At 39.4% G+C, this 27,565-nt stretch overlaps 1 protein-coding gene across 7 annotated transcripts in view; it reads right to left on the bottom strand.

Annotated features, from left to right (window-relative positions):
• Positions 1 to 27,565, bottom strand: part of SPATS2L (spermatogenesis associated serine rich 2 like) — a 169,361-nt gene that overhangs the window by 97,263 nt on the left and 44,533 nt on the right. The window lies entirely within an intron of this gene.

Raw genomic sequence — 27,565 nt, 5'->3', positions numbered from 1 at the left:
ATGTGCCGCGTAGCCTGGGCCCGTGAGCCATGGCCGCTGAGCCTGCGCGTCCGGAGCCTGTGCTCCGCAACGGGAGGGGCTGCAACAGTGAGAGACCCACGTAATTAACTCGTAAATTCAACATGTTCTTAGAAAGGCACTATTTCTCTTTAGGGTCAGGCCTCTCACCCACCATCTTGCTCACCAGCCACAGGCAGTCAGCCCGGGAGCCCCTATAGCCAGCCCTGTGGCAGAGACATCTGCATTAATTACTGTGCCTCTGTCACCACCACACAGGATCTTGGGCCCCCAAATGATCACAAACAGGAAACACTGCCCATTTCGGCTATTCAGATTCTTCCTTATCCCCTTATGATAGAAAATAAGTAATTACCATTTGCCAAGTTTGAATCTCAACTCTGCCTCTTACTGGTTTGGGGATTTGAGCAAGTTATTCAACCTTTCTACATCTTCATTTCCTCACAGGTAAACTGAGAATGATTATAGTAACTACCTCATGGGATAGTAATTTGGATGAAATGAGTTCATATTTGTAAAGCGATTAATGTGTGCTATGAAATAAATAAAAATAAATAATCTCATTCAATTCCTCCATACCTTATGTGGTTGCTTTCCCCTCCATCCTCATTTTGCAGGTGAGAAACTAAGGCGGAAGAAGTTATGGTCATGCATCTAGCCAGTGATGGAACTGGCCCTTGAAATGCAACCTTCTGACCACAAGTTGCCCTCATCTGGATACACCTTTCCCTCACCATGGACACTGCCACCTTAAGGGAAGCCTAGGGCAATTCTAGAGAGGTGTGGGTAGCAGTCCAAGGCTGAGGCCTGACTGCAGCACTGCTGAGAGGGATAGAGACTTCCAGGGCTCAGTGTCCACAGGGTCATTTGTTTATCATGTTCTTAAAGTTTCAGCACAGGCAAAAGTGAATCCAAGACTATAATACCTCTTCCTTGTAGAATGGCTCAGAAACCCATGCCAGGTCACGGTTTCCTGTCTTGTGGCTACCAGATGTGGTCAGTGCTCTAGTGACCAAGTTCATAGCTAAGGTACTTGTCTTTAGAAGACAATAAGCAGTTATAACATGGAAAGAACAAAGTTCAAATAAAGTCTTAGAGCTAATAACAGAACAGCCTAAAAATTACAAAATCTCCTTTCATATGTGCTGATCTCAGGTAATTGTATCAAGATGGATAAAAGAGAGAATTAACATGATTTTAATGCCCTTGAATTTATTCTAATGCAATCACAGATAATAAAACTCATTTTGACCATTTTATGATATGGTCAAAATTCTAGAGGTCATATTCACTGCCTTAGTGAATTTTATTTCAACTTCTAACTATAATAAAAAAATAGAAATGTGTCACCTGAAATATATGCTGTTTTGGGGAAATTAATAACTGGTTTTAAAGTGCTTCAAATATATGAGATATTAATAGATTTAATGAATCACAAAAAGAATCTCTTCCTTTTAAAAAGCCTGTCTCTGATCAATTCCATTTCTCCTTTCCCTTTTCCAAAGTACCTAGGAGAGTGCCTTTGACCTTTTAAATGTTCAATAAAGACATGTGGGAAAAGAGGAGTGAATGTCCTCTCATTTTATTTTTCCTTTCTTGGTTTCAGTGAGTCTTCAATATTTTTTTTTCTTTTTTCAGTGCGCGGGCCTCTCACTGTCGTGGCCTCTCTGGCCTCTCCCGTTGCGGAGCACAGGCTCCGGACGCGCAGGCTCAGCGGCCATGGCTCACAGGCCCAGCCGCTCCGCGGCGTGTGGGATCTTCCCGGACCAGGGCACGAACCCGTGTCCCCTGCATCGGCAGGCGGACTCCCAACCACTGCGCCACCAGGGAAGCCCGAGTCTTCAATAATTTATTCCCCAGGTTTCAACATCTAGTACTGGAGTATCACTTTAAATGCCACCATTAAAACCAGCATTGTCAAATGCTGCTCTAGCCACATCGCTTTACACACCCTCCAATCCACTCCTTCTCCTCCTCCCCCCATATCTCCAACCCAGTAGTTTTTCAGTCATTCTCAGAGTCAAGGTCGAATCATGAGTGCTGAAGCCCTCTACATCTTCCTGTATTGGACCCCCCGGTAGCCCATGTCTTTAACCACGTAACATCCCCAACATCTCCTACTTACTTTATTTCTTAACTCAGAGCCTCGTATTCAGGATAATCAGGTCACTAGGCTAGCCCTCTAGTTCCCCTGCACCAAAGCCTATGCTCTGTCTAAAAGAGATAGGTCGAAAATTTATCTTTTCTGTGGAATATGAGGGGAAAAAAGTGGTTTCCAACCCAATGCTAAACACATTTAACCACTAACCTCACCAATATATACCCTGTAACTCCACCTATAGATAGGGATTTTTATTGCTGTTGACATACTTATGCACTCTATGGGTTCTTTGTAAACCTTCTCACGACCTGTCTGCTTATCCCTTTAGTTTACAGCAATCAAAGGCCTGCCTTAAAGCATACACCTTGCTCTGAGTCCCAGCCTGACCTACGGCTCAACTCACATTGGGGGAAGTTTGGAAGGTACCAAAGGCTTATGATGGTCTATAAGCCATAGCAATATGTAGTTTAATCTCTTCCAAATCATTTTTCTAAAGATTGAATGAATCGAAACTAGTTTTTGTACAGTAGTTCAAATATTGTACAGGTCTCTCAATTAAATATAATACCATATATTATTTCCCTTTGGAAGACTTTCTGTTAGTCATCCAATCTCCTTTAAAGCAATTCTGAGGTGTAAATGTATTAGGTTTTGATCACTTGTCTGATGAAAAAGATCCATGTCTCACCGCCTTGATTCCATTTATACCCATTCTTGGCAGACCGATAGAGACAAGCAATCAGAGCTGTCTGGTTTCTTACACTAATGTTAAAAATTTCATTACCTAGCTATAGAACACGTCCTTTGAGTGTGCTTTCCATAGGTGGACACTGCATGTGCAGGGTTGTCCCTGTGGGAAATAAGACTCAATGCCTATTCTTGATGCGTGTATATTGTGGGGCATGGGGGATGTCAGAGCCAAGAGAAATAAGAATCTTAAATCATTCTGAAATGACTACAGCCATGTTTATAAAAGGGGCTTCTCGATGGGTGAGATGGCTTTAATTCAGGTGGGTTAATCAGAGAAGGCTTCTAGGAGGAGGTGTTCTTTTGCACTCCATTGAGGCAGTATTGCCAATGATGAGAATGGCATTTCAGGTAAGAGAAAGAGCAAAACTGAAACCTCTCTGGTGGAAACAAGTAAGTCATGCATGAGATCAGAAAGAAAACCCACCTGCATAAGTGCACAGAAGTCATTCAACAAATATTTACTGGGAGTCCACTATGTGCCTTGACTAGGTGCAATGTGTTTAGCTAACTGCAACGCGGTGTAATTTTAAGATCGGCTCCTGAGGGAGATAAGATTAGCAGGCAGTAAGTAATTAGATGACATCAGAAGGCAGTATGTGAAAAGGTATTAATGGTTTGGTTTCAATTATACACGTCCTGTTCATAATACAGCAAAGAGTTAACATCCTTCTTTCATTTTCCTTTTAGAGAATGCAAGAGTTTCTGCCGAACCCCACACCAACTCCCCATCCCACCACACTGTCATTTTTGGTTACAAGGTTCTGAAACCAGACCCTATTTTCTCTGTTATTCTTGACATGCAGAATCAAACACTGGAGATATTTTTTTTGTTTTTTTAGCTATTTTAACATAATTCTTTGTCCTTATAGTTTTATAAAAACATAAGCTTTAATCTGACTAATATTAAAGGCCCCAAAACAAATAAAAGCTATGAAGCTGAGTTTCATTTAGCTCTAGGAGAGAAACTCATAAATTACATTAAAGACTTCATTTGGTTTTATTTTTTACCCGGAAGATGACCAACAGCTAATACTATGTAATTTACCAAACTCAGTCTTGAAAAAGAGATAACCAGACACTGAAAAGATGTTCCTGTTGTTTTACTAAATGCTTCTTTAAAAACAAGGAAGTCTTAAAGAGGAAAAATGTCTTTGAAAATTAATCTACTTTAAAAAAAAAAATCTATTTCTGAATGGCTACCAGCCAGACTTAACTTGGTTTCATTTTTCATTTCAAGCTTTCAAACAATATCTGACTAGGCAGAATGAGACCTCTCTAGATACCTCATGGAAGAATGGTGTAAGGACTGAAGAAACGCTACAAAGACGACCTAATGGTCACAGTTTTACTTTAGCTTTCAAAAAATCCTGAAGCTACGCTGCATGATGGGAAAAAGTAAATTTTGCTATGGCAAAGCATTCCCCTTCTTCAAACCTGTGAATAATCAGTCTCTTGCTTTACAAAGACTTCTCACATCTGAAAACACTGCCATGACTTTAGTAAGAACTATCCTCTACTGAACACATTCATTCACTCATCCATTCATTCATTCATTCAGTATTCACTTAGCAAACACCTCTGAGCACCTCCTCTGTGCCAGGTACTGGCCTACATGATGGGGCTACAACGGTGAACCAAATGAAACCCCCTCGGGCACCACGCTGGATGATTTTATCTCTTTATGTCTATTTCCCTGAGTCCTCAGGATGCTCCTGCAAGGTAGGCATTATTATCACCATTTTCTAGATGAGGGAACTAGGCGTACAGACGTTAAGGCCAAGATCCCAGAGCCAGTCAACAGCAAGGAGGGGACTCAACCTCTGGGACTGACTCCCAAGCTTGTGCTTATTCCACTAGTCTGCTGCCATTATTTTGGTTCAATGAAAATAAAGGGAATCGTCTGAAAATTATTTAGTGGGTTCATTCCAAATTAGAAACCTTAGTATTCCCTAGAATTAGAATAAAAAATGTAAAGCTGACTTGGTTAAAAAAGAAAGTCAAATGGGGTGGACAATTATGAATGGGAAGAAGAACAATGTTTTTAAATTTTGCTCTAAGATTGCATTTTGTTGATAATCACACTGTACATCGGTCATAATGAGCCTATATTAAATGAAACTCCCAAGACTTCCTCATTTGATCTATTAGTAAGTCCCATCTCCCCAGTCTTTACTTTTGCAGTTGAGTTATTTGGAACTTAAGTGTATGAGTTTATATTTGACTCAAATTAATTTTATCTTTATTCATTTGGCTAATTTTTCCAGTCTATTAGAGTTTTTTTTTCTTTTTTTGGATACCAAATCTATAACTTTACAATTTTAGCTATACATATCACTTTGGTCATCCACAATTTAATGGATATCATTTATGTAACTTATGCCACTAATTAAACAGTCTGGGCTTGAATGGCAGCTCTGCCACCTAGAACGGTGTGACCTTGAGGAAGTTACTTCAACTCTCTGTGTTACTCATTTATAAAGTGGAGATAAATATAGCAACTGCATAGGGATTGTTGTAAGGATTAGGTCCCATTTGTTTATTTTTGTTTTTATTTCCATTACTCTAGGAGGTGGATCAGAAAAGACCTTGCTGTGATTTATGTCAAAGACTGTTCTTCCTATGTTTTCCTCTTAAGAGTTTTATAGTGTCCGGTCTTACATTTAGGTCTTTAATCCATTTTGAGTTTATTTTTGTGTGTGGTGTTAGGGAGTGTTCTAATTGCATTCTTTTACATGTAGCTGTCCAGTTTTCCCAGCACCACTTATTGAAGACACTGTCTTTTCTCCATTGTATATCCTTGCCTCCTTGTCATACATTAGTTGACCATAGGTGTGTGGGTTTATCTCTGGGCTTCCTATCCTGTTCCATTGATCTATATTTCTGTTTTTGTGCCAGTACCATATTGTCTTGATGACTGTAGCTTTATAGTATAGTCTGAAATCAGGAAGTCTGATTCCTCGAGCTCTGTTTTTTTCCCTCAAGATTGCTTTGGCTATTCGGGGTCTTTTGTGTCGCCATACAAATTTTAAGATTTTTTTGTTCTAGTTCTGTAAAAAATGCCATTGGCAATTTGATAGAGATTGACTGAATCTGTAGATTACTTTGGGTAGTATAGTCATTTTCACAATATTGATTCTTCCAATCCAAGAATGGTGGATGGTGTATCTCTGCATCTGCTTGTGTCATCTTTGATTTCTTTTATCAGTGTGTTATAGTTTTCTGTATAGAGGTCTGTCTCCCTAGGTAGGTTTATTCCTAGGTATTTTATTCTTTTTGTTGCAATGGTGAATGGGATTGTTTCCTTAATTTCTCTTTCTGATCTTTCGTTGTTAGTGTACAAGAATGCAAGAGATTTCTGTGCATTGATTTTGTATCCTGCAACTTTACCAAATTCATTAATTAGCCCTAGTAGTTTTCTGGTGGCATATTTAGGATTCTCTATGTAGAGTATCATGTCATCTGCAAACAGTGACAATTTTACTTCTTCTTTTCCAATTTGTATTCCTTTTATTTCTTTTTCTTCTCTGATTGCCATGGCTAGGACTTCCAAAACTATGTTGAATAATAGTGGTGAGAGTGCACATCCTTGTCCTGTTCCTGATCTTAGAGGAAATGCTTTCAGTTTTTCACCATTGAGAACGATGTTCCCTGTGTGTCTGTCGTATATGGCCTTTATTATGTTGAGGTAGGTTCCCTCTATGCCCACTTTCTGGAGAGTTTTTACCATAAATGAGTGTTGAATTTTGTCAGAAGCTTTTTCTGCATCTATTGAGATGATCATATGATTTTTCTCCTTCAATTTGTTGATATGGTGTATCACATTGATTGATTTGCGTATATTGAAGAATCCTTGCATCCCTGGGATCAATCCCACTTGATCATGGTGTATGATCCTTTTAATGTGTTGTTGGATTCTGTTTGCTAGTATTTTGTTGAGGATTTTTGCATCTATATTCATCAGTGATACTGGTCTGTAATTTTCTTTTTTTGTCATATCTTTGTCTGGTTTTGATATTAGGGTGATGGTGGCCTCATACAATGAGTTTGGGAGAGTTCCTTCCTCTGAAATTTTTTGGAAGAGTTTGAGAAGGATGCATGTTAGCTCATCTCTAAATGTTTGATAGAATTCACCTGTGAAGCCATCTGGTCCTGGACTTTTGTTTGTTGGAAGATTTTTAATCACAGTTTCAATTTCATTACTTGTGATTGGTGTGTTCATATTTTCTATTTCTTCCTGGTTCAGTCTTGGAAGGTTATACCTTTCTAAGAATTTGTCCATTTCTTCCAGGTTGTCCATTTTATTGGCATAGAGTTGCTTGTAGTAGTCTCTTAGGATGCTCTGTATTTCTGCAGTGTCTGTTGTAACTTCTCCTTTTTCATTTCTAATATTATTGATTTGATTCCTCCCCCTCTTTTTCTTGATGAGTCTAGCTAAAGGTTTATCAATTTTGTTTATCTTCTCAAAGATCCACCTTTTAGTTTTATATATCTTTGCTACTGTTTGTTTCTATTTCATTTATTTCTGCTCTGATCTTTATGATTTCTTTCCTTCTAGTAACTTTGGGTTTTGTTTTTTCTCCTTTCTCTAGTTCCTTGAGGTGTAAGGTTAGATTGTTTATTTTAGATTTTTCTTGTTTCTTGAGGTAGGCATGTATTGCTATAAACTTTCCTCTTAGAACTGCTTTTGCTTCATCCCATAGGTTTTGGATCATCATGTTTTTGTTGTCATTTGTCTCTAGGTATTTTTTGATTTCCTCTTTGATTTCTTCAGTGATCTCTTGGTTATTTACTAATGTACTGTTTAGTCTCCATGTGTTTGTGTTTTTTACGTTTTTTTCCCTGTAATTGATTTCTAATCTCAGAGTGTTGTGGTCAGCAAAGATGCTTCATATGATTTCAATTTTCTTAAATTTACCAAGGCTTGATTTGTGACCCAAGATGTGATCTATCATGGAGAATGTTCCGTGTGCACTTGAGAAGAAAGTATAGGCTGCTGTTTTTGGATGGAAATGTCCCATAAATATCAATTAAATCTATCTGGTCTATTGTGTCATTAAATCTTGTGTTTCCTTATAATTTTCTGTCTGAATGATCTGTCCATTGGTGTTAGTGAGGTGTTAAAGTCCCCAATATTATTGTGTTACTGTCAATTTCCTCTTTTATAGCTGTTAGCAGTTGCCTTATGTATTAAGGTGCTCCTATGTTGGTTGCATATATATTTATAATTGTTATTAGTTCTTCTTGGATTGATCCCTTGATCATTATGTAGTGTCTTTCCTTGTCTCTTATAATATTCTTTATTTTAAAGTTCATTTTATCTGATATGAGTATTGCTACTCTGGCTTTCTTTTGACTTCCATTTGCATGGAATATCTTTTTCCATCCCCTCACTTTCAGTCTGTATGTGTCCCTAGGTCTGAAGTGGGTCTCCTGTAGACAGCATATATATGGGTCTTGTTTTTGTATCCATTCAGTGAGCCTGTGTCTTTTGGTTGGAGCATTTAATCCATTCACGTTTAAGGTAATTATCCATATGTATGTTCCTATTACCATTTTCTTAATTGTTTTGGGTTTGTTTTTGTAGGCCCTTTTCTTCTCTTGTGTTTCCCACTTAGAGAAGTTCCTTTAGCATTTGTTGTAGAGCTGGTTTGGTGGTGCTGAATTCTCTTAGCTTTTGCTTGTCTGTAAAGCTTTTGATTTCTCCATCGAATCTGAATGAGATCCTTGCTGGGTAGAGTAATCTTGGTCATAGGTTCTTCCCTTTCATCACTTTAAATATGTCGTGCCACTCCCTTCTGGCTTGTAGAGTTTCTGCTGAGAAATCAGCTGTTAACCTTATGGGAGTTCCCTTGTATATTATTTGTCATATTTCCCTTGTTGCTTTCAATAATTTTTCTTTGTCTTTAATTTTTGCCAATTTGATTACTATGTGTCTCGGCATGTTTCTCCTTGGGTTTATCCTGCCTGGGACTCTCTGTGCTTCCTTGAGTTGGGTGGCTATTTCCTTTCCCATGTTAGGGAAGTTTTCAACTATAATCTTTTCAAATATTTTCTTGGGTCCTTTCTCTTTCTCTTCTCCTTCTGGGACCCCTATAACGCGAATGTTGTTGCATTTAATGTTGTCCCAGAGGTCTCTTAGGCTATCTTCATTTCTTTTCATTCTTTTTTCTTTATTCTGTTCCGCGGCAGTGAATTCCACCATTCTGTCTTCCAGGTCACTTATCCATTCTTCTGCCTCAGTTATTCTGCTATTGTTTCCTTCTAGTGTATTTTTCATTTCAGTTATTGTTCATCTCTGTTTGTTTGTTCTTTAATTCTTCTAGGTGTTTGTTCTTTAATTCTTCTAGGTGTTTGTTAAACATTTCTTGCATCTTCTTGATCTTTGCCTCCATTCTTTTTCCGAGGTCCTGGATCATCTTCACTATCATTATTCTAGATTCTTTTTCTGGAAGGTTGCCTATATCCACTTCATTTAGTTGTTTTTCTGGGGTTTTATCTTGTTCCTTCATCTGGTACAAAGTCCTCTGCCTTTTCAGTTTGTCCATCTTTCTGTGACTGTGGTTTTCCTTCCATAGGCTGCAGACCTGTCGTTCTTCTTGCTGGTGGATGAGGCTATCTAAGAGGCTGTGCAGCTTCCTTGTTGTAAGGATTAAATAAACAAATACACATAGAGTAATAGAAGAGTGTTTGACACTTAAGAGTTCAAAAGATGACACTTATTTGTATTATCTCCATCAGATTAATCATCATTCACATCGCTGATACAGAGAGATCTAGAGAAAAACAGAAGTAGATGTCTATACATCACCCCTGCGATCACATGGACCCATTCTTTAGCACTCTTTGGGTTTGGTTATGCAAACCTAGCTGTGAATCCACTTGACTATTCTGTCATTCAGTTCATATTTCTCCATTAAATTCTAATAGGATCATAAGATATTGTGAAAACTGCCTTGATGAAATTCATACATACTGAATCTACCACATTTCCTTCATCCTGCATTCTAGTTACTCTACTGAAGAGGAAAATCATTTAGTCCTGCTTGACTTCCTTTTGGTGCCTAATGATTACCTCTTTCTCTTTTGAGTGTTCTCAAAAAGTTTCAGAATAAATTTTAGAATTTTGCTGGGATTTTATATTTTCTCTTTTTGTCAATCTCCAGGCTTTGGGGGACTTTTCCATTCGCTGAAATGCCTCCAATGTGGCTAGCTGGAGTGGAACAGTCACAGGCATGAGTGTTCTCAGGCCTGTGGATACAGTCTGGGCCAGGAGACCCCAATCCATGCCAAACAGCTAAGGATCTAGTGTTATGCTGCTGTGGGCCTCAATTCCCTCTTGTTCACATTTTGTTCTACCCTACCAGGTGGGAAATCATGATCCTCAATTAAAAGGCAAAAATAAGAAGAGATGAATAGGCTTTGTTTTTCTCATCAGAGGTCCTATCCCTTTGTTGTTCTTTTTTCTACAAAAGTAAAACAAAAAGTCTACAATAAAAATAGTATTCTAGTCTTGACAGAAAATATAACTATGTCATTAGCAAAAATGGGCACAATACTGAACATCACAAGCATTCCAGTTTTCTATGTCTGGCTTATTTTGCCACCGTCATTTTCTGTAGAATTTTTCCTTACCAGCTTTTTAAGTCTCTTTTGTTGTTTTTAGAATTTTTTACATACTTCAGCTCACTCTGGACTTTAGGTTTCCTGACACTATTCTAATGGGATTATCTCTCTCTTTGGTATTCTCAGTTATTTGCCTCTCCTTGCGTTCTTCTTGAAATGGTCTTTTATATTTTGAGTTAATTTGAGCATTCCCTTTGCAGCCACAGCCATTTCTTTTCCTCATTATTTAGAACTTTCAAACCTTTAATTCGAATTGTTCAAAAAATTGTGAATTGTTAGACTTGGAACGTGTGTGTGGGTGTATACATTATCTTTGATAATTTGGAAAAATATTCATGATTATATTATCAGAATTTCATCACTATTGCTTAATTCATTATATATGTAATGAATTGTGGGTGTGTATGTATACATAATTTATTGGGCATATATAAGGTATGTGTCAGGGACTGTCCTATTTGCTGGGATACAAAGATAAACATGATAGATGCAGCCCCGCTGTCTTGAAGCTTAAAGCTTCAGAGTAAATAGAGATGAGCACAGGGGAATTATGACCGAGCATGGTACTGGATTTGAGAAGAGAGTTTTGAGGAGTCTCAGGAACACATAGAAAGGGCCCTAATCTGAACTTAAGGATTGGGTTTCTCATCTCCTTTGTCATCTCCTCTTTTAGGGTCTCAGACTATGGAATCACATCTACTTCTTTGACTATTTGAAATTTCCTCCTGAAGTCTGCTGTATGTACAGAACCTGCTCCTTGGTTATCACAAAAGCTAAGATGACATCACGGCTACAGTCTTCCAAGTGCTTGGCCCATAGCAGACGTCCAGTAAATATTTGTTGAATAAATGGATACACATTCCTTCCACTTCTATTTCACCAAGCAATCTCTTCTTGGTTAAAATTTGATCCCTAAATAGAAGTTTCCTCATTTTCTTTACCTTTCTAAAAAGGAAAATGTCAGTTAGGTAAATTGGTATCTGAGATTTGTCTTCATTTAAACATGAACAAGACTTCTGGTGAGGCCCAAAGAGCTTAAGTCTCTCCTCACTCCTAACTACCTTTGTGTCACTTTTGTATGCTATATCAGAAGTAAATTCGATCAATGCTTCATATGGTTGGGTGGTGTAAGTTCATTTATTCACTCAAAACTACTTATTGAGTGCTTACTATGTACAAAGGACTCTTCTGGGCACTGTATTCCTTCTTTCTTCCTTTTAACTTCTCCAAGTGTGTGTCCTTTCTTGGGTCTTTAGATATGTACCCTTCTGCCTCCCCAAGAATGTCTGGATTTCTGCTCAATGAGAACAACTCATTTTCCTTCTGTTTCTTGCCTGTCAAAAATTATGCCATGGACCAACCTTTTCTTAACTGCACATTAGTTAAAATGGGTTTCTCAATCTTTTTTTTTTGTTTTGTTTTTGTTTCTCAATCTTTTGATAATGAAAACCTTTCTTATTTTCCTATAATGCTATTGGAAATACCAAATTAAGGATAGTAATTTAAAAAATCAGAGCTACGAGAGAAAGTACTACATTGTTTATAAAATAGACCCTTACCACCCACCATTAAGAATCACTGACCTTAATCATGGAAATAATGAACATTTAAAAAGAATATGGCCAAATTTACAATATTCAGTTGATTATCAACATAATGAGTAACTTTCAGGATTTGAACTTTAAGTTACTTATCCATATACCCCATGTTTAGCATAAAAATTGGAATTCACTTCCAATAATAGCACATGTAAATATGAGCATTACTTTCTTAATTTCTTTAACCTACTTTTTGCAAAGTAATTTAAGTAGTCTATAATAAAATGCAAAAGTTGTCCCAAATAAACCACCACAATTTATCTTCCATATGAAATAAAGATATACTCTTATTTTCTTGAAAAGTATAGATTTTCATCAAGGTTTCTGTACCAAATATTTGAGTCTTTAAATCATTTTTACCAGTTATGATTTGAGCCCAGAGTTAACTTGTCAGTAGAGAAACAACAAATCCATTTGTCTTTGGTATTTTCTTGATGTGCTGCTAACAGACCATGCTCTGTCCACACAAGGTCATGGCCACCTGACCTGGAAGCAGGCTTTGCTGAGTCAGGAGGTCAAAGATCATCATGGATTGCTAAATAAGCAACAAACATAAAAGTAATGGAGGGCTTCCCTGGTGGCATAGTGGTTGAGCGTCTGCCTGCCGATGCAGGGTACACGGGTTCGTGCCCCGGTCCGGGAGGATCCCACGTGCCGCAGAGCAGCTGGGCCCGTGAGCCATGGCTGCTGAGCCTGCGTGTCCGGAGCCTGTGCTCTGCAACGGGAGAGGCCACAGCAGTGAGAGGCCCGCGTACCGCAAAAAAAAAAAAAGTAATGGAGAGAGAGGAAAAGAACCCTAATGGTAATTAGCCTATAACCTAAGCCAAATACAGTTTTGTCCAAAGATAAAAGAAATTCTGCATTGGGCAAGATAGCTTTCAGTTAAAAACAGAAAATAAAATCCATTTGTAGTGAGTTTACTTAGAATACTGATGATACTGCTGTTTTAACCCATCAGGTATATCATTCCAATAATATTGAATTGTGCAAGACTTCGTAGTAAGGCTAAGAAGTAATTTTTGAAAAAAATCAGTCTATTTTTAAGTCTTGAATTAGTCATAATTACCAGGAAACAGAGCAAATTTTAGGAAAAATTAATTGCATCTACAGAAACTCTTAGTAAATTACTACTTCAGATTATTACATGTCATATATTAACAAAATATCCAAGCATGTTTAATTTAGTAGCAAGAAGTACTTGAGACATGGTAAGATTCTGATACGTATGATAATAAACGTTAGGAATGTAGAAGGAAGCAACCTCCAAAATCTGTAATCTCAGATGCAATCTTGTAGTTTGGTGTGGATTCCCTCTTCAGGGATAACCTAGCAGACCTCATGTGTGAGCTATTATAATGATTTATATTTCACATTCGTACTCTTACTGCTGGCATGTTCTCTTTTTTCCTTTTATTTTCATATCAAATATTCCACACTGTTAATATATGGTATTATGTCCATTACGAACTCACGTTCACGAATAATCAGCAAAATTTGCAGTTGTTTTCTTATTTGATACCGCTGCTCCCATATAATGGTTTATTTAATTACCTTCAATTGAAATTATTAGTACAGCAGAAGATTTCATTAAGTCCCTCTCTAGGTAAAAACAGATGGACATAAGAACAAAAAAGTAGACAGAAACAAAATTTATCATTTTCTCAGGCTTAAAAGGCTCCTTTGGGATGTGCTTATCGGCATAAATGAAGAGTATCCAGCAGAAAATAAACCCTTGAGTTAAGGACGTAAATATCAACACAAGTACAGGTATGAATCTATTGACCATTAATGTATATAAGTAGATGAAGTGAAATAATCAATCCATGTTAAAGAAATGAATTCCATGGCAATGCTCCCAACTTATCATTTGCAAGATATGACTGACTGTCGATTTGTGTTTTCTGGATGGCTAATGAGTTGCATTAGAATCCCAATATGTTCATGTTTGGAAAGAACTTCATATCATCTCAATGAAACTTCTCTTTTTAAAAATGAGGCAACTGAGGCCCCAAGCATGTAAAGAACTTGTCAAAGGACGCACACTAGAAAGTGGCAAGGCCAAGACTTCAACAATAGGCCATTCAAGAAAATTTTATTGAGCACTTCCTGCATACATAGGCTTGTGCCAAGTAGTAGGCAGAAGAGTAATAGTGAATGAAATATGGACCCTGGCCTCAGAGAACTGAGTAGATGTGGTCACTCAGATTCTGGTGAGGGTTACCAGACAAATAAACAGGACACAAGTCAACACAAGCTATTATAGAGGAAGTACAAGGTTTTATTAGATCACTTTAACTTGGGGGTAGAGGGTGGGAGCAAATTACCAAGATTAGGAGGATCAAGGGAAGCTTCCAGTTGGATGTTAGAGCTAAGCTGACCCCTGAATTAGCCAGATGAATGGGGTACAGTGAAGAGGAAAAAAAGGGGAAGGACATGATCTCAGCAGAGGGACCAAAATACACCAAAGTCCAGGTGCATAAAAGATTCAGGGCTGACGGGGGTGTTCAGTATCCTTAACACTGAGTGAAGGGAGGAAAGATGAATCCAAAGAGAGAGAGGCCTGTGACTTAAGTAATGGAGCCTCAACTTTATCCTGAGGGGAGCAAGGAGTCCCTGAAGGGTTACAGCAAGGGAGTGAAATGGCCGGATGCATATTTCAGAAAGAACTTGGGGGCACTGAGGGGATCAGATTGGCATTAAGGGCAAGAGAAGTCTGTGAGCTCTTGATTTTGGGAAGAGGATGTCCTGGTCCTTAGAAAGAACAAATGCCCTAATAATAAAGACATAAGCTTTCTGGTTGATCCATCGTCCATAGAAAAACTGTGTTAGCCTGAGTATATCACTATAGAGTCTGAGCATCTCTGAGCTCACAGAAAAAAGTCCAATGTATGGACCTCCAAGACTAAAAACTGGGCTTTGAAACAAGGCCTCAGTGGAAAGGTCCTGCCTAGGCAATCACTCGCAGCAGCCCCACACAGCAGTCACATCGCTGTCCCAGCCAAACCAGTACAGCTGTCACCCTCCCTGAGCCCCTGGGGCCTCAGCTGGAATTGGGGGTCATGATATCTATTTATCTATTTCATAGTGATATTGTGAGGATACTCGCCCTTCCTCAGCGGGAAGTGAGAGTAATAATATCTATTTCACAGTGATGCTATGAGGATTAAAAGACAACATATGTAAACACACATAGTTTTAGCACTTTAAGTAGTAGGAATACCGTTCCATTGGTTTCTCTTCCTGTGATAACGCAAAAGCTGTTCTCTGTGAAAATAACTGACTCAACCAAGAGAGAAAAACCTGTGGCCTTCACTGCATTTACACCAGGCTCAACGCGACTGACTTAATGAAGCAAGTCAGTGAATGCTACATTGTGAAGACTCTCATTTTCAGCAGAATTTTCTGTCATTAAAAAAAACAAGAATGAACACACACACACACACACACACACACACACACACACACTGTCCTTAAGTTAAAAAAAGAAAACAATATATCTGAGTTCATTCTTCTCAGCCCAGGCAGGGTCTAACTTGGACTGCCTCTCGGGAATGGCAGCCCACTTGGGGCTCCCCCTCCCTCACTGGAGTGCTTGGCAGCTGGCCCTTTTCTCCTCTCTGCTATTGCTGGAAATTTCCTTCTCCATACACTCCACCAAGGTTTCAGACAGAGCAGAAGAGGGGAAGAGAATGGGGGGAGAATTGCCTAGGGGAAGGATCTAAGAGTTGGTGGTACCTGGAAGGCACTGAAAGAAACATACCACAGTTGATATATAAAAGAAATACATGATGGTTTTCTTAGGTCAGTCTCCCAGGGCAATAGAAAGAAAAGCAAAAATAAACAAATGGGACCTAATCAAACTTACAAGCTTCTGTACAGCAAAGGAAGTCATAAACAAAACAAAAAGATAACCTGTGGACTGGGAGAAAATATTTGAAAATTATGAGACCGACAAGGGCTTAATTTCCAAAATACACAAACAGCTCATACAACTCAATAACAAAAAAGCAAACAACCCAATCGAAAAATGGGCAGAAGACCTAAATAGACATTTCTCCAAAGAAGACATACAGATGGCCAATAGGCACATAGGCTCATCACTGCTAATTACTAGAGAAATGCAAATCAAAACTGCAATGAGATACCATTTCACACCGGTCAGAATGGCCATCATTAAAAAGTCTACAAATAGGGCTTCCCTGGTGGCGCAGTGGTTGAGAGTCCGCCTGCCGATGCAGGGGACATGGGTTCGTGGCCCGGTCCGGGAAGATCCCACATGCCGCGGAGCGGCTAGGCCCGTGAGCCGTGGCCGCTGAGCCTGCGCGTCCGGAGCCTGTGCTTCGCAACGGGAGAGGCCACAGCAGTGAGAGGCCCGCGTACCGCAAAAAAAAAAAAAAAAAAAAAACTCTACAAATAATAAATGTTGGAGAGGGTGTGGAGAAAAGGGAATGCTCTGACACTGTTGGTGGGAATGTAAATTGGTGCAGCCATTATGGAAAACAATATGGAGATTCCTCAAAAACCGAAAAATTGAGTTGCCATATGCTCCAGCAGTCCCACTCCTGGGCATATACCCAGACAAAACTATAATTTGAAAAGATAACACACCCCTATGTTCATAGCAGCACTATTTTCAAGAGCAAAGACTTGGGAACAACCTAAATGTCCACTGACAGATGAATGGATAAAGAAGATGCTGTACATATATACAACGGAATATTACTCAGCCATAAAAAAGAATGAAATAATGCCATTTGCAGCAACACGGATAGAACTAGAGGTTATCCTACTAAGTGAAGTAAGTCAGAAAGAGAAAGACAAATACCACATGATATCACTTATATGTGGACTCTAAAATATGACACAAATGAACCTATCTACGAAACAGAAACAGACTCACAGACACAGAGTACAGAATTACAGTTGCTGAGGGGAAGGGGGGTGGAGGAAGGAAGGTTTGGGAGTTCGGGATTAGCAGATGCAAACTAGTGTATATAGGATGGTAAACAACAAGGTCCTACTGTATACCACAGGGAACTATATTCAATATCCTGTGATAAACCAAAATGGAAAGGAATATGAAAAAGAATATATATTGGGCTGGCCAAAAAGTTTGTTCGGATTTTCCGTAAGGTTGTACAGAAAACCCGAACGAACTTTTTGGCCAACCAAATATATATATATATATATATATATATATATATATATATATAACTGAGTTACTTTGCTGTACAGCAGAAATCACCACAACATTGTAAATCAACTATACTTGAATAAAAGTTAAAAACATAAAATAAAATCAATACATGATGAATCTCAGAAATCTACAAAACCTCCTTAAAATAACAGGGCCCGTTTGAGGCTTGACTGTTGTCACTGAAATAATCAGAGAAAGAAGTCTCTCAGCAGCCTCAACATGGGAAAGTACACTGAGGGTGTAAACCCTGCCTGTCTGAGTACTGTCAAAGCCGGCATATATCACTATGTTCCCTATGCTCAGTACCACTCACAAATTATTTTATTTAGTGCTTACAACAAACCTGTGACATAGATCATTCTATTCTTCTCAGTGAACAGGAGAGGAAACTGAGTGTATTCGTTTTCTACTGCAGCTGGAACAAATTAGCACAAACTCAGTGGCTTCAAACAACACACATTTATTATCTTACAGTTCTGTAGCTGCAGAGGAGGATCTGTTTCCCTGCCTTTTCCAGATTCTGTAGTTTCTCCACATTCCAGAGTTCATGTCCCCTCCCTCCATCTTCAAAGCCAGCATGGTAGCATCTCTCTGACTATCCCATAGTCACATCTCCCTCACACTCCGACTTCAGCCATAATATCTGATTTTTTTTAAGCCCCAAGAAGCAATTTTCACCCTCATGAGGGAAACACAGCCCCTGTTGAGAATGCACAATCTATACAAACAGGAATAATAATACTGAAGTAGAACCTATTGTTTATCTTCCACCCAAAGCTCCCCAGTATCCCTTCCTCTGCTGTGTAGCGGCCATGCAGTTTGGGTGGGACCGAGTCAAGGCTTAAGCTTTGACCACAGAAATTGGCACAGGGAAGATACACACTAAACGCTCAACAAATGAGAGTTTTTATTATTACTATACTATTATTTCTACAATAAGCGACGAAAATGTTAAGATTTGTATACCGAATACATGATCAGCTGAGAAACACATTTTAAATGCAATTTTTAACATCCCCTGTATACTTAAATTAATCCAATACTTAGGTAGAGCCATATATTTCTTTTTTTGTTCCTGGTTAAAATAATGGATGTCCCTGATCTAATTCAGCCTCAGTTTTTATTACTTTTCTTAATAACAAAAGCCAGGGACAAAATCAGATTTTGCTTCTAGCAGTTTAAATAGATAAAAATCCGTGTGACTGTCAAAATCCAGGTTGGTCTTGTCAGGTTGAGATGAAAACCAGGGTTACATTTGAAAAAGATGAATGTGGACACTAACAGGAAAAAGCGCCTGGCTAATCAAGTAAGCAAATATGACATGCGAGTCCCAGATGGAATATGTATAGCACTGTAATCAGCAAAGTGTCTTTTCACCATTATTTTCCTAGAACATTCTTAAAATAATGCAGATCTTACAATGGGGTGGTAGCAGTAGTACAATTTTTTAAACTTAAAATTTGCATTTACTAGGATTTTAACAAGTTTTATTTTTACCATGACAGGGCTCAAATATATGTTACTGCTCCTTTCAGAGAAGTGTAGCACTATCTTAGACTAATAGGATGATTTGGATCGAGGGGTGATAGGACAGCATGGCTTTTGGAGCCTGAAATTTCCTGAACTGACCTTTCTGAAATTTCCAGCATTCATATTTTTGAATTAAAAAGGTTTCCATAGCCTGAAGACTTAGGTATAAATGTCCTAATACCACAAAGAAATCCAAATGGACAGGTAAAGAGCTGGTTCTGAATTAGCATTGTGTTTTTAAAGCTGAAGACTTGGGAGAAACACATGGAAGCACACAGAAACCATCATACCATCCTTGTATTTAGTTTCCACAACTAAAGTGAAATACAGAAAACTGGAAAGGATACCGAGAGGTACCACATAGATGAATCAAGGTAAACAAAAGTAGGTCTATGATTGGCTTATTCAGTCATAAACCTAGTGGTCAGCTGAATATCACTGAATCAGACAGAGGATGGTGATAAACTGTCCCTTCCACTATGAAAAGGAAACCATTTTAAATTGAAGCAAGAAAGCCTTGAAGTTTTGAGGAAGGTGTTCTTTGAGCCTACGGTTAATCATCTCAATTAGTTATTGAGGGCAGTTGTGAAATCTTTCTCTGTAGATGTTTAAAAACTGGACAGATTTTAATCTTCTAGAATGTCATGTTAGAGTTCTACCCTATGAGGGCAGGCAAGAAGGAGTGCAGATGGACTCAAGGACCTCAACGAAGTCCCTCAGCCAGGGACCAGATATGCTTCCAATGCATCCCTCTCTCTCTCGAGAATGACACAATATTGTTTTCTGCTTATGAGCAATGAGAAGCAACAAGCTTTTGTTTCTCTTTGCTTTGTTTCTCATGACCACATGCCTTGACCTATGTCTTCCCTTCCACAATGTGCCACGGACTGTAAATTTAATAGTAGGGACAGCTTGGGTCGGGGCGGCATGCTGTGCATGGTGGGGAATGGGCGAGTGGAGCTCGGAAAGGAGTTCCATGATGTATCTAGATGAGATTGACAGCCAGACCATCCTTTTCAAAGAAACACACACACACAGCGCTCTTTTCTGTGTCATGAACTCTGGGGCAGGGCCACATAATGGCATATCTTAGGGCTTCAAGTACACAATTCAAAATCTGGTCAACAGGTTTATGTGTTTTGCTTGTTCTCTTGGTAAAAGAGAGGAGTGCTCTTTTTTAGGCAGATACATTTGAAAGAACAGGAAATCTTATTTAGTAGGAGATGATAAAAGCCGAAGCAACAGTGGCATATTTATGAGGAGAGACCTCTCTTCACCTGCTACCTCCTTTCCTTCCCCCAAGAAGGAGTGGCCTATCTCATAGGCATATTTGAAAGAATAAACTGAGCCTGCCCCACTCCATCCCTCCCCCTCTCCTCTGTTAGGAGCCTCTGGCCTGCTCACCTGCTCTTGGTCAGGAAGGAAGCTTTAGGTGCAGCCCCTGGCTGGGGAGGAGGGAGGTAGAAAAGGAGCTGTAATTGCCCACCCACTTTACCTGTGACTTGTCTGCTAACCCCAGCGGTGAAATATTAGCAAACAATCCTGGCCCTGATCTAAAGCCACATTTGCCAGGGAGCTTTTTTCAGAAATAAAGCTGACATTTTGATCTTGCCTCATTTCTCCTCCAATTGCCTGGCACGCTGTAGGGGAAGAGTAAACAATTTTTGAATGAGAGAATGAATGGACCTGGGTGGGCCAGTTTGCTGACCTCCTAAAACCCCGATGAAATTGTCCTGAATTTGAGGCTTTATATATTTTTTGATCATTCACTCTATTAGTAAAATGGACCCCGACATATGTATATTATTTATTTGTAAATGTTACACATGTATCTTTGTACTAAATATACTTTATAAAAATACTCTAAAATAGGCATTTTTAGAGATATGAAAAAATGTAAATATAAGTTCCAAGAGATTCTTCCTGCACCATGGAGTTATTTTGAGCACTGCACTCCGTTGCCTTCTGGTCTAGACTTTAAGTACTTAGAAGTTCAGAAGAGAAGGATGTGGAGGTCTGGACGTCTGGAGCAGTCCAGTGTGACCCTGTTTCACACAGACTTGTACTCCTCACCATGTACTCACTGTAAGGTGATTTTCTTTTTTTTTTTGCGGTACGCGGGCCTCTCACTGCTGTGGCCCCTCCCGTTGCGGAGCACAGGCTCCGGACGCGCAGGCTCAGCGGCCATGGCTCAGGGGCCCAGCCGCTCCGCGGCATGTGGGATCTTCCCGGACCGGGGCATGAACCTGTGTCCCCTGCATCGGCAGGCGGACTCTCAACCACTGCGCCACCAGGGAAGCCCGTGATTTTCAATTTGATGGCAGGTGCTCAGTCAGTATGTGTTAAAATGAATGGGGAGGAGATAGTGAGTGGGTGTTTATCAAGCTAGAAGGAGAAAGGGAGGGGTATCCCAAGTGAGACTTACCTTGGAATACCTTATTGCAAGAAGAGACATCACAAAAATGGGATAGAGGCTTGAGCACCAGTACATTGTAGAGTAGCAGGAAATAAAGTCAGTTATTAGATGAGAGAGAGAAGACAGAAGGTAGCAGGTTATCCTGAACCATGAAATCTAGGCAGAGATAATCTGGATCTAAGTGCTGTAAAACAAAATAGGATACTATTGAATGATTTTGAGCATCATCATGGTTTCAATGTTTTATGAAGATTACACTGGAATTAGGAGGCTATTCGATGGAACAAAATTTGGATTTGGTCTGAGCAGCTCTGAAGAGTCTAGAATGAGGGACCGTGAGAGTCTGACTAGAGGAATGAAGGTAATAATGGAAAAAAAGTATGAAACTAAAAGTCCATTAGAAGGAATAGGAATCAAGCATTGGTAACCAATGAGATACGGAGGAAGAAAGAGAAGAAACCAAATATGCCTAGAGATGATCCCACCATTTGGAAAATGAACGACCTTAAGTGATGTCTTGAAATGTTTCTCTAACCTGAATTGTTATGGTCGAAATAATCCCAGTGTGAGTTGATGGTTTTTTGCTCCTATTTAAAAGCTTGGGGCTCACCCTACAACCTCAAAGTAAAATTCTTAAACACAGAACATGAACTAAATCTTCATGAGTCCAAGGTACCTAGTTTGCTGGAAGATGCAATTTAGAAATGGCACTCTGCCTCAAAAAGAAAGGAAACATCACGTTTGAGTGTATGCAGTTGAGAACTGCTGGTTTTCTGCACTTGGGTGAACAATCTAGTCAAAGACAACACTAGTAATAAGTCCATGACCTTTTCAGCCCCATTTTTCCTTTATGTGAACTCCACAGTATTGTAAGCTACGGAGTTTAGCTCTGGGGTAATTTAGCCTGCTGAATAGTAAAAAAGATAGGATAGAGGAGTAGGTCATAACAATGCTGGAAGAGAAAGAAATCCAAGCATTTTCACCAAATAGCTATAATTCTGTGGACAGGTTATATGACATGCCTATGTCTGTGCAGCTCATTTTTTCGAAACCTGTGTGCTTTATCCCTCAATGACTCATTCTGAAAGTGGTCTCCTAAGATGGTAAGAAATGACCAAAAATTACATAAAGCTCACTTTCCAAATAGAGTTCTGCAGAAAATACAGCTGCCATCTGGCCTTCTGGCTAACTTCACTTCTTTCCTTTCAGGCAGATATTATTTAATCCAGACCACATAGTTTGTGCGTCTAGTTGGTTCATGTACATTTCAGAACATGAATCTTTAGCAGGAATGTCTGGCAAGTGACAGAACATTAGCTGCTTGACACGAGGGCAGTTTCCTTGTCTCAGTGATTAAGCAAGTCTCTCCCGGGCTCTGTGTGCTCAGGTGCCTTCAGCTATGAAGCCAAACTGATTATCCTTGTCATTTCTCAAAGATGATGTCTGCAGTGCACTTTGAGACAGGTACTGCTGCTGTACATATATTGATGCCTTCAAATTAACTACAAAGACTTTAAAACCCAGTGCTAGCTCACGGTTAACGTGACGATGGTCTACTTGAAGGTAAACGGATCTAAACCAAGTCACCGTACTTGTCATTTCACGCGAAATAGGAATAAAGTTTCCCTCTTCTTATTATATAAAATACAACCTGTGCTTTAAAATTTATCCAGGGTGTATTAAAGTATGGAAAAAGTAATTTGGTCTGGGTTGGCTTTTCAAATCCTGTTTAAATGAAGAAAAGAGGCATTTAATAAAATAACTCACATCAGTTACATAGTTGCTTTTTCTCCTTGCCAGGTTTTTAGGCAGAAACTGCTGGTGTCTGTAACTGCCTCCCTGCCTCCAAAGAAAGTGAGAGGGTAAGGGAGTCACAGCCTGCAAACTCCTGCCCTGTTCAGATAGGGAGAGTCTTTTCAACACACTCTAGGCTTGGCTTCATTTTTCAGTGGTCTCACTTAAGTAGCAGCGCTAAAGACTGCGGCAGAGCCCAAAGCATAATTCTATAGATTCTGCCAATGAGATCGCCATCAGGAATAGTAGTAACCCATCCCAGTGAGGCAGATTACAAGGGTCAACATAGGTCAAAAAAACCCAAAAACCTGGCCATACAATAAAAGTGAATGGAAAAACTTACAACATCTGTTAAGAATGTTAGAAGATGATATACTATAGTTTTCAAGAAATATTCAGGTAGAACTTTACACAATTCTAATCAAAACAAGATTCTAGCAAATAATAATTCCATGATCCTTAAGGTTTTATTAGATATTTACCGAGTTTGTTTTCAGATTTTCATTTCCTATTAAATCTAATTGGTAAGTTTATCTTTCATTTGTATAATTCCATTTCCTTCACCATTTCTTATTCAGAGCATGACATCATGGAGTCAGAGAAGGGAAACTGTTTCTATACTTTGGGAGGAAAAATAGCAATGTTTGTGATAAACCAATTTTTTTTCCCTCCTTCTAAGCTAAACTCTTAGAATTCCTAACACATGCTTTTTTCTTGGAATCATTTTTACTTCTGGCTTTATGTAAAATGTGAGAATTTTCTATCTCAGGAAGTGACATTAGTTCATCTCTTATGACGCTCCCATTGTATGTTCACTGCTAGTGAGATAATTTGTTTAGAGCCACCATTATTATTACTATAAATTGACCTGTATAGTGTACTTTTATGCATGTCTATTATTTTCAATCTCAGAATTGTGTTACTTAGGCCCTGATCAGAAAGGTTATCACATGAAAATATCTAATGAACCTGGCTCTAGGGTATGGAATTCAAATATACTTTGTAGCTACAAATAATACCCATTTACTAAGAGTGGACTGACTTACTATAAGTAATTCAAAACCACAGATGTAAATATACTATCAGGGTTGGAATTAGGCCTGTAAACAGAGATATAATTCATGAGTCTTATTATTTAATCAACCATTACATAGATAGTTCTCAGTCAAGTTGTAAAATCTTAACACTCAGCTTTAAGTGTGTTTTATAGGTACACGCAGTACTTTCAATCTCTAACGCTTATGAAATGAAACCCCGTCATCTAATTTTCACCCTCCAGGTATAAGGATCTTATAAAATAGCAGAATATTGAGGTAAGAAATGGTTTGAGCTTCTCTGAATTGTTTGCTGATCACCTGCAAATGTGTCTGCTTCACTATTTAAAAAGGCAGAGATGTGATCATGTGTGTGTACATACAAAACCCAGACATGTATAGAAATACACACACAATGGGATATGGAAGGCAAGGAGAACTCAATTCTGAATTTAAATTTGCAGTTTCTAAAGTCCTGCTTGCAGCACCTCAAATACTTCAAGCTCTCTAAGTCCCAGTCTCACCATTTGCAAAGCAGCTGTGAAGAAGAGATGCGTGTGGGGAAACCCTTTGTAAACAGTGAGATACAAAGCACTAAGCATACGTGAGAGCTGTGTGTTTGTGTGTGTGGCCACTGTAGCTTGACCCAGTTCACACAAACATACAAATGAACAAAGGTTGTTTTCTTCGTTTCTCTCACAGACATCTGGACATTTTTTTTTTAAAAAAAGGATACTTGTAAGTCCAAATGAATAAAAGTAAATGGTATTTAAAAGACTCCTACCACATTAGAAAAAATATTGGGGTGTCCACCTGGTCTGCCCAGGAGTTGTCTCTGGGGTCAAGCCCAACTGTGCCCATTGTGTTCAGCTGCTTCTTCCACGTTAGAAACGACAGTTTTTCCAGAGTAGCCAAGCTTTTCCACGGGCAGTTTCCATGGCAGTGCTGAAATGGCTCTGGCATTGAGGGGATGGGAGGGAGGAAGTGGAAAGGCAAAGAGGAGAAATGAAAGGGATCCTGAGAGGGGAGAGGTGGAGGAGGGGCAGCCTTTTATGTCTCCTGGAAACTTGTTTGTCAAGTTCTTGTAAATCAGGGGTTGTACGTATATCCAACCATACTTTACTAGTTTTTTAAAAAGCCATTCACAGCTGACATTTCCTAAATGTCATGTTTAGCTACAAAACACAACCCTGGCAAGACGTCAAAGGTGCTGCCTTTGTTGCTGAAATCTGGTTTCTTCAGTCACAGTAAATAACTAACAAACTTATGGCTATTTTCTCTTAAACACAAAAGCATCTTCTTGTGTATACCAGAAAGTGCATTAAAATACATGTACAGACAGTTAAAAGCTATTTGTATTTTCTACAAACTACCCCCCAAGATGGGAAGAAAGGACATTAACAAGAATCCTTGGCACTACAATGTTCATTGCAGCACTATTTACAATAGCCAGGACGTGGAAGCAACCTAAGTGTCCACTGACAGGTGAACGGATAAAGAAGATGTGGCACATATATACAATGGAATATTACTCAGCCATAAAAAGGAACGAAATTGGGTCATTTGTAGTGAAGTGGATGGACGTAGAGACAGTCATACAGAGTGAAGTAAGTCAAAAAGAGAAAAACAAATACCGTATGCTAACACATATATATGGAATCTAAAAAAGAAATAAAATAAAAGGGTTCTGAAGAACCTAGGGGCAGGACAGGAATAAAGACACAGGCATAGAGAATGGACTTGAGGACGTGGGGAGGGGGAAGGGTAAGCTGGGACGAAGTGAGAGAGTGGCATGGACATATATACACTACCAAATGTAAAATAGATAGCTAGTGGGAAGCAGCCGCATAGCACAGGGAGATCAGCTCGGTGCTCTGTGACCACCTAGAGGGGTGGGATAGGGAGGGTGGGAGGGAGACGCAAGAGGGAGGAGATATGGGGATATACATATATATATAGCTGATTCACTTTGTTATACAGCAACAACTAACACAACAATGTAAAGCAATTATACTCCAACAAAGATGTTAAAAAAAAAAAAAGAATCCTTGGCACTAAATAGCCTCCCACTTTGGTGAGGATCTCAGAGGCACGACAGTGAAGCAGGTAAGAGATGGCCACATGCAACTCAACTGGGTCTGGTTAACTGCACCAGCCCTACAGCTCCACTGCCAGCGTCTCGAGCTAAAGCTGAAGTCATCTCATTGCACGAAGGTGAGGGGCATCAATATCCGTTTCTACTGAGAACAAAGAGCCTTCACTAAAATGCACGGTGTTGGCCAATGCATCTTTTCCTCTTTGGGATAAAAGAGGGGGTCTGGGCTAATGATTCACAGTGTTTATAAAATGACAGACGTAGGCAAACACTTATTCACGGTCAGCTAAGCTTCGGTCTGCTCCAACATGCCTTCCTGAAGCGACTCCTCTCAAAAACAAACTCACTTGGCAAATGTTTAACTTCATTAAGTCTGAATGACATCAAGAGGGTATATTTCCAACGGATTCAGACATGCAAAATGTGGATGGGGTGTCTTTACCAAAGGCCCATTTTGATATTTGTGGAATGTTCTCAAATGGAGACAAAACCAGAGCGTGGCCAAGAAAAGGTAAAAGCTGTCGTTTCCTACAATAGTGTGGTACATTTCTGTTTTAGACTCTGGCACGGTACTTGTAAAAGTCACTGCTTCCATAAGAGCTGATTACCTGTTTATTTCTCAAGAACAATGTGTCTGAGTGGCAAACACCTTCGGAATTATTTTTTTAGGGATAAGCTAAAGTAAGTCAGATTTCTTTGTGAAAGAAGGGATGCAGGAAGACAAAGTGTGTTGAGATTTAAAGTCTGAAAATTTAGGGTCTGACAGCTATTGGGGGTGGGGGATGGTGAAGGCCTCTTGGAAGAGGATAAGAAGATCCAGGGACCACAGCCATGGGCTCTGGTTTTCCTCTTTAGGGGCAGTGACTTCTTTTGAAAACTGAGAGGTTTATTTTCCTAACAGGCAGGGAGGAAAAGCTAGGCAGATGTGTGTGGGCTGGTTCTGGCCCTTGATGAGCAGACAGAAATGATGCTGCCTTTATGTCTCACCAAATATATCCATCCAAACACATATGAATAGGGGCCTCCACTTGAGTTGCACACTCAAGATCCTAAATTTCAATGCAGTGCTGGTGCTGTTTTAGGAAAGTTTACGTGGCCACATTTCCATTAGCAGAACCGTTCTCAGATGTGGTTAGCAAATTACATGGACATTTCCTCCCCCTCCCCTCCACACCGCCCCCGCCCCCGCTCCCGCTCCTCTAGGTTGAAAAGTCTGAAATCAAGGTATTTTGAAAATGTTTCTGTGATTTGATCAAGGAGGTAGTTGATAGGGGGCCAGACGTAATTCTTAGGGCAAAGTGAAGACTACGACCAAACAGGCCCCTTCCTTTGAACAAGAATGCTCCCGGCCTTTTAAAGACTGTCCCTGTCATGTACAACATGTAGATGCTCTTGTCAGTGTAGCTCAG

This window comes from Orcinus orca, chromosome 7 (genome assembly GCF_937001465.1).
Source record: "Orcinus orca chromosome 7, mOrcOrc1.1, whole genome shotgun sequence".
Taxonomy (NCBI): Eukaryota; Metazoa; Chordata; class Mammalia; order Artiodactyla; family Delphinidae; genus Orcinus; species Orcinus orca.
The sequence above is the reverse complement of the archived record's forward strand: the minus strand, read 5'-3'. Positions and strand labels throughout refer to the sequence as shown.